Genomic DNA, 6,925 nt, shown 5'->3' with positions numbered 1-6,925 from the left:
ATAACTCAGTCACTTCCCTCATCCTAACCCAGGCTCTGTCCGATCCTGTCATCCCAGTCCTGGCCCTGAGACAGACGCATCCAGGCCCCAAGCCCACCTAAAACCCAGAAGAGGATGCTACTCTTATTCAGGAGAAAGGTAATGGGACTCCTACCCCAGTACCTCATGAGGTGACTAGGCATGAAGTAAATTGTACGCTGAGCTTCTTTACCTACGGCTCGTCAGGAAAGCAACCATCCTTTACCCCCAAATAATCTAATGAAACCTCACCATGATCCTCCCAGTATAAATCCAAAGCCGTGGAATGAGAAGAAAGGATGAGAAACCCTAGGGAAGGAATTTTCCCCAAAGCCCTGCTTGGTGTATTGGAAGGCAGTGGAAGAATGTGACTTAATGGATAGAAGGAGGCAGCTGTTTGCCTGTTGCTTGACTTTTTACAGTTAAACCTCTTGATAGCTCTGTCCCCAGATCAATAGTCCCTAAAATGATTCTCTAATGGTTAAATTTCAGGCATCCAGCAGCTTTGGGAGAGATGTAGAGATGGAAAATTTCCAAGGTCTCTCCATGGGGTACTCATTAAAATAATGACTTAAGAATGAATAAATGAGTGAATGGATGAATGGGTGGGCACCAGCTGTCTCTGCATTAGAATAAAATCTGTTGTCTACATTTTCAAGGTCACACAAAAAGATATGGTGGAGTCAGCAATGAGAACCCTGGCTTGTCAATTCCATGTTCATTATTGCTCAAAAAATGTTATATGAAGTAAAATAAAATTACACCAGTACTATCAAGAAAAGTGTTAACAATAGATACATATTAGGAAAGAGGATTTTTGCTTTATATAATGGTTGGAAATGTAAAAGCATTTTTTATAATTAAATCTTTTCAAATATTAAGAAAACTGAGATGCTGATTTAAAAAGTAGGAACTAAACAAAAATCATGCCCATATACATCAAAAATTAGAAATTATGATATAAACATTAAAAATTGTAATCAAAGAAATACAAAACTAAATAGTTATATATACCATTTGTTACCTATTAAATTATAAAAGATACTGATGCTCAAGGATGACAAAGTTTTATGAAACAAGAACCAAATATTGCTGGCAGAACTATAAATTAGTACAAATTTTATAAACTTATGGAAAGAAACAGCAATCTATAGCAACCTTCAAAAATTTTCAAGAAGTATGACATAGAAATTATACTTTGGTGACTATATCATAAAGAAATAATCATAAATACAGACATATTAATAAATAATGATGACCCTCTCAGAGTTATTGTATAATAAGAAAAAGTAGAAAAATGTAAACATTTAACTGTAGGGAATGGAATAAAATAAATTAGAGCACATTCATGTGATCACATAAAATGCAGGCCTTTAAATTTTATTTGGGAAAATGTTGATTATATAACGTAAATCGGAATAATACAGAACTGTATATCCAGTTTACTCTAAAAGAAAGACTGGAAAATTAGTGACCCTACGTGGAAAAGTTGTTATCTCTGATAGTATAAATATATGTTCTAAAGTATCAATAATGAGCTTATATAATTTTTATAATCAAACATATAAATAATACATAATTTAATTGGATCCTCATAAAGTAATGGATTCCTGGATCATTATACCTCTGTCTTTGTTTTCTCCATATAACCTGCTGTCACTTTTCCTATGAAAATGTTTTGTGAATTGTGGTTTTACTGCCTCTATGGAGGATAAAATATTATATCTTTTATAAAGCCATCGTTGAACTACTATCTATGATATTCTCCAATTTCCTGTATCAAAATTACATACACATGACATAATATTGCTTTTTTTAAGGTAAAATGGTTTGGCTCAGGCAAGTTTCTTTGGTTATACACTGACAAAGTTTATTAAAAATGATTACATCAACATGGGGATGTAGCTCAGTGGTAGAGCACCTGCTTTGCATGTATGAGGTCCTGGGTTCGATCCCAGCATCTCCACTTGATTTCTCCTTGTTTAATTCTTGGAAAATATGGCTAGTGCAAGTGAAGATCTGAGTTTAAAAAATTATTACATCGAGATAAATATAATTAACACTGCTGTACGTTATATACGGAAGTTAAGAGAGAAAATCCAAGGAAAAATATTTGTTTTTTCTACTTCTTTAATGTTGTATCTATATGAAGTGATGGATGTTCACTGAACTTTTTGTTTGTTTGTTTGTTTGGGTTTTCTTTGGCCACACTGCATGGCATGTGGGATCTTAGTTCCCCAACCAGGGATGGAACCCACTCCCCCTGCATTGGAAGCACGGAGTTTTAACCACTGGATGGCCAGGTAAGTCCCAGATGTTTACTAAACTTATTGTGATAATCATTTCATGATATATATAAGTCAAACCATTGTGCTGTACACCTTAAACTTATACAGTGCTGTAGGTCAATTATATCTCAATAAAACTGGAAGAAAAATATTTTTTTGAGCATCTACTATGTGCCTTGTACTATTTTTGGCACTGGGCATTTAATGGTAAACAAGGCATAATTAATTCTTGATATAATCAATTTTAAAGCCTATTTGAGGAGATAGATAATAAGAAAAAAACCACAAAAATAAGCAAATAATAAAGTGTTGAGAAAGAATAACCAGTTGTTGTTGAGACAGGGGAAACCTACTTTAGTACTTTACACTGGATTTCCAGGAAAGACATCAGGGAATGTGTGGTATTTGTACTGAGAACAGAATGACAAACAGAAGTCTGCCATGCAAAGATCCAAAAACAGACCATTGCAGGCAAAAAGAACTGCTAGTGTAAAGACCATGAGGTAAAAAGTGATTGCATATTCCAACACTATCAAGGAATCCAAGGCTGGAGTGGTTGATGAGTTATGGGGAAGAGCATACAGATATGGTTGGAAAGAGAGGTAAGGGACAGATCATACAGGATATTGTAGCTGCTGTTAGGAGTTGGAATTTTTTGTTAAAATTGGTAAGGAAGCACTGGAAGTTTTTAAACACATAGAAGAAATTTGATGTATTCTTTTTAAGTCACTTTGTCTCTTGTAGGGTAGGTGAATTGTAGCAGGAAAAGAGAAAGGGAACAATTTAGGAGGCTCTCAAGTGACCCAAATGTGATATGATTATGGCTTAGACTAAGGTGGAGAAGTGGAAATGAGAAAAGTAGATGGTTTTAAGGAATATTATTGGAGGGAAATCCAACAGTGTCTGTTGATGGATTGGAAGTATTCTGAGCCCAATTTGGTGGGGTTGGGGAACAAGTTGCCCTGAACTATCTTCTTAGCAGGTCTTGGTGGCTTACCTGGTGATGTAACCCAAACCTTCATTCTTGAGTGCTCTGAGACCTGAGTCTGGGGATGCTGCACTTGTTTATTCACAGTTACAGTGGGGCAAGAGAGTACCAGGAGGTACCAGGAGAACACCTGGGATCCACACGTAATCCTCTTGGCCTCAGTGGGGAAAAAGAATCCCTGCCTTAGCCTGATGATCAGGACCGCTTGTACATGCCAGTATGGTGACTCTTCCTTTTACCTGCTGGTCCTTGGACATAATGAATACAAAGGGTCCTGGTGGCAGCCGTAACTTGCCATTACTTATGTCCCCTGGCAAGAGTGCGGCTCCTTTGTGAACTAGACCCTCCAACCCCACAGAGCCCTGAATGATGAGGACAGGAAGCACACAATTCCCCAGTGGGTCATTGAGAGTGGTGGTGTGAGGCCAAACTTGCTGCCAAACCCTTGGTTCCCAGATACATGTACCTTCATAAGGGAGACACAGTGCCATATAGAGGCCCCTGATTTAATAAATGCAGTCTAGTACACTGCATTGCAAAGGATGACATCCCATCCTTTCAGAGGATTTCTTTTGACCTGGCACTTTAGTTGTATCTTTAGAAGGTAGTTCCAGTGTTCTACACAGCCAGCTGTTTCTGGATGGTGTTGTATGTGATGTGGCCAGTGGAACCTATGGTCATGGGCCCACTCCTGCACATCCTTTTCTGTGAAATGGATACTCTGGTTAGATGCTATGTTGTGTGTGGGATACCAGGCCTATGGACCAGGAATTCCATAAGCCCACAGATAGTGGCTAAGATTCTATAAGAAGAAAAGCAAACTCATGTCTGGATGAGTATCTGTTCTTATGAAAATGAAATGCTGGCCCTTCCAGAATAGACAGGCCCAATGTCATCACCTTGCCACAATGTGGCCATTTGATCTCCCTGTGGAATGGTGTCATACCAGGTGCTCAGCATTGGTCTACGTTGCTGACACGTTGGACATTCAGAGATAGCAATACCTATGTCAGTGGAAGTCCATGTTGTTGGGTTCACATGTACCTCCATGTCTGCCACCATGGACACTCCATTCAAATGCCCATTATGCTACTTCTGGGATGGCTGATGAGAAAGGCCAGTAATGTCAACTGACTGAGTCATTTCATCAACATGGTTTTCAGTGCCTCTCTGTGATGAATACTTCCTGGTGAGCATTAATGTGTGATATAAATGTTTTCATACTTCATGCCCACTCCCGTATGTCTATCCACATGCTTCTTCCTTAAACCTCTTTGTCTTTGTCTTCTAGACTTTGTCTTTCCAAGCCCCAGATTAGAAAGCTAGTCCATTGACCCCTACCCAGGAATCTATATGTTCTCACCTTAGGCCCCTTATTCCTCTACACAAAGTAGATAACCAGGTGCACATCTTACCCTTGGGATGATTTTGCTCTACTCTATCTTGTAAGGTTAGCCACTGTGAATGTGGCTATGTTGCCACTGTCCATTTTTGCTTTTCATTCCCATAGCATGCTGGCTCATCCATAAAACAAGTTCGGAGTTTTCCTCTTCTTTTTTTTTTTTTTTTTTTTTGCGGTACGCGGGCCTCTCACTGCTGTGGCCTCTCCCGTTGCGGAGCACAGGCTCCGGACGCGCAGGCTCAGCGGCCATGGCTCACGGGCCCAGCCGCTCCATGGCATGTGGGATCTTCCCGGACCGGGACACGAACCCACGTCCCCTGCATTGGCAGGCGGACTCTCAACCATTGCACCACCAGGGAAGCCCAGTTTTCGTCTTCTTCCAGTCAGTCATGCAGGAGTCCCTTGCAAGCCGAGGACGGGCACTGGTGCAACTCTTTTGGGTAGCAAAAGTTCTAGGCTACCAGTTCATGCGGCTAACTTGTGCCCTCTTGTCTTGCTTGGGTTGATTGCAGGATGTACATTTCCATTCCATGATGGACTGCTTCTAGGTGTGTCTGAGTGTATAATTTGTTGAGTCCAACAGAAGGGACAGTTCTGAATGCATCTTCACTTGGTGACCCATGGTCAAGTGTTCTGTTTCTACCAGAGCTCAGTAATACTCCAAGAGTTGTTTCTTAAAAGTCATATACTTTTCGGGCTTCCCTGGTGGCGCAGTGGTTGAGAGTCCGCCTGCCGATGCAGGGGACGCGGGTTCGTGCCCCGGTGCGGGAGGATCCCACATGCCGCGGAGCGGCTGGGCCCGTGAGCCATGGCCGCTGAGCCTGTGCGTCCGGAGCTTGTGCTCCGCAACGGGAGAGGCCACAACAGTGAGAGGCCTGCATACCACACACACACAAAAAAAAGTCATATACTTTTCTATGGATGGCATAGCCTTATTCCAGAATCCCAAGGGCTTATATTGTGAATATCCCATTGGAGCATATGCTCCAAACTGCATCCTTTCCCAGTACTTGTATCTTCAACACTATAGGGTTTATTTAATTTTGTGGCTCAAGTGACAAGGATAATGGCACTCTGGCTTAGACCTGCTCCACTGCCTTTTTGTCCTTGGGTCTGACTCAAAGCTGATAGATTTCCATGTCCGAAGGTGTATAGGGTAGAGCAATACTCCCAGGTATGGAATTCTAGGCCTTCAGAATCCAAAGATGGCTACAAAATGCTGTGCTTCCTTCTTTGTGATGGGGAATTCAAGATGGATACAGAAATGTGTCTTTTGCTTTGGAGGGGACATCCCAACATGTCCCTGAACACTGGAAATGTAAAACTTTCACTGAATTTTCAGGTCCCTAAAATTTATTAGGGTTTATCTCCCACCCTCTGGAGTACATGTGCCTTAACAGGACCTTCAGTCTATTTGTCACTTCTTTCCTGCCCTGTCACATCAGCATGATGTTATCAATGCAGTGGATCAGTGTGATGTTCTATGGTCCAGATTCTTCAGACTATATTATAACAGTGCAAGAAAATTAACATAGCCGTGACACATTATAAATGAACGCTGTTGATCCCACATAAACGAAAATTATTTCTGATACTCTTTGCTAATTAGAATGTAAATATACGTTCATTAAATCAATGGTGGCATGGAATGCATCAGAGGCTTTATTAGTATGTCCTAGCAAAGGTATCATGTCCAGTACAGTGCCTGCAATCAGGATTACTACTTGTGATTGTATACAGTCATTCTTCAGGATCCATCCATTTTCTTCAGGTTCCAGATTGAAAAATTAAACAGAGATATAAAGGCTACCACTCCTCTATCCTTTTATTTTTTATTATTTAAAAAAAAATTTGGAATAAAATTTATAGTTGATTTACAATGTTGTGTTAGTTTCTGCTGTACAGCAAATTGAATCAGTTACACATATACATATATCCACTCTTTTTTAGATTCTTTTCTGATATAGGCCATTACAGAATATTGAGTAGAGTTCCCTGTGCTATACAGTAGGTCCTTATTCGTTATCTATTTTATATCTAGTAGTATGTATATGTCAATCCCAATTTATCCCTCCCCCTTTACCCCCGGTAGCCATAAGTTTGTTTTGTACATCTGTAACTCTATTTCTGTTTTGTAGATAAATTCATTTATACCCTTTTTTTAGATTCCACATATAAGTGATATCGTATAGTGTTTGTCTTTCTCTTTCTGACTTACTTCACTCAGTA

At 40.1% G+C, this 6,925-nt stretch overlaps 1 non-coding gene across 1 annotated transcript; it reads left to right on the top strand.

Moving 5' to 3' along the window:
* Positions 1-1,913: 1,913 nt before the first annotated feature.
* On the top strand, positions 1,914-1,984 carry TRNAA-UGC (transfer RNA alanine (anticodon UGC)). The gene has a single exon. It is a non-coding gene; the product is annotated as a tRNA-Ala (tRNA).
* Positions 1,985-6,925: the final 4,941 nt, after the last annotated feature.

This window comes from Pseudorca crassidens, chromosome X, assembly GCF_039906515.1.
Source record: "Pseudorca crassidens isolate mPseCra1 chromosome X, mPseCra1.hap1, whole genome shotgun sequence".
Lineage (NCBI taxonomy): Eukaryota > Metazoa > Chordata > Mammalia > Artiodactyla > Delphinidae > Pseudorca > Pseudorca crassidens.
The sequence above is the reverse complement of the archived record's forward strand: the minus strand, read 5'-3'. Positions and strand labels throughout refer to the sequence as shown.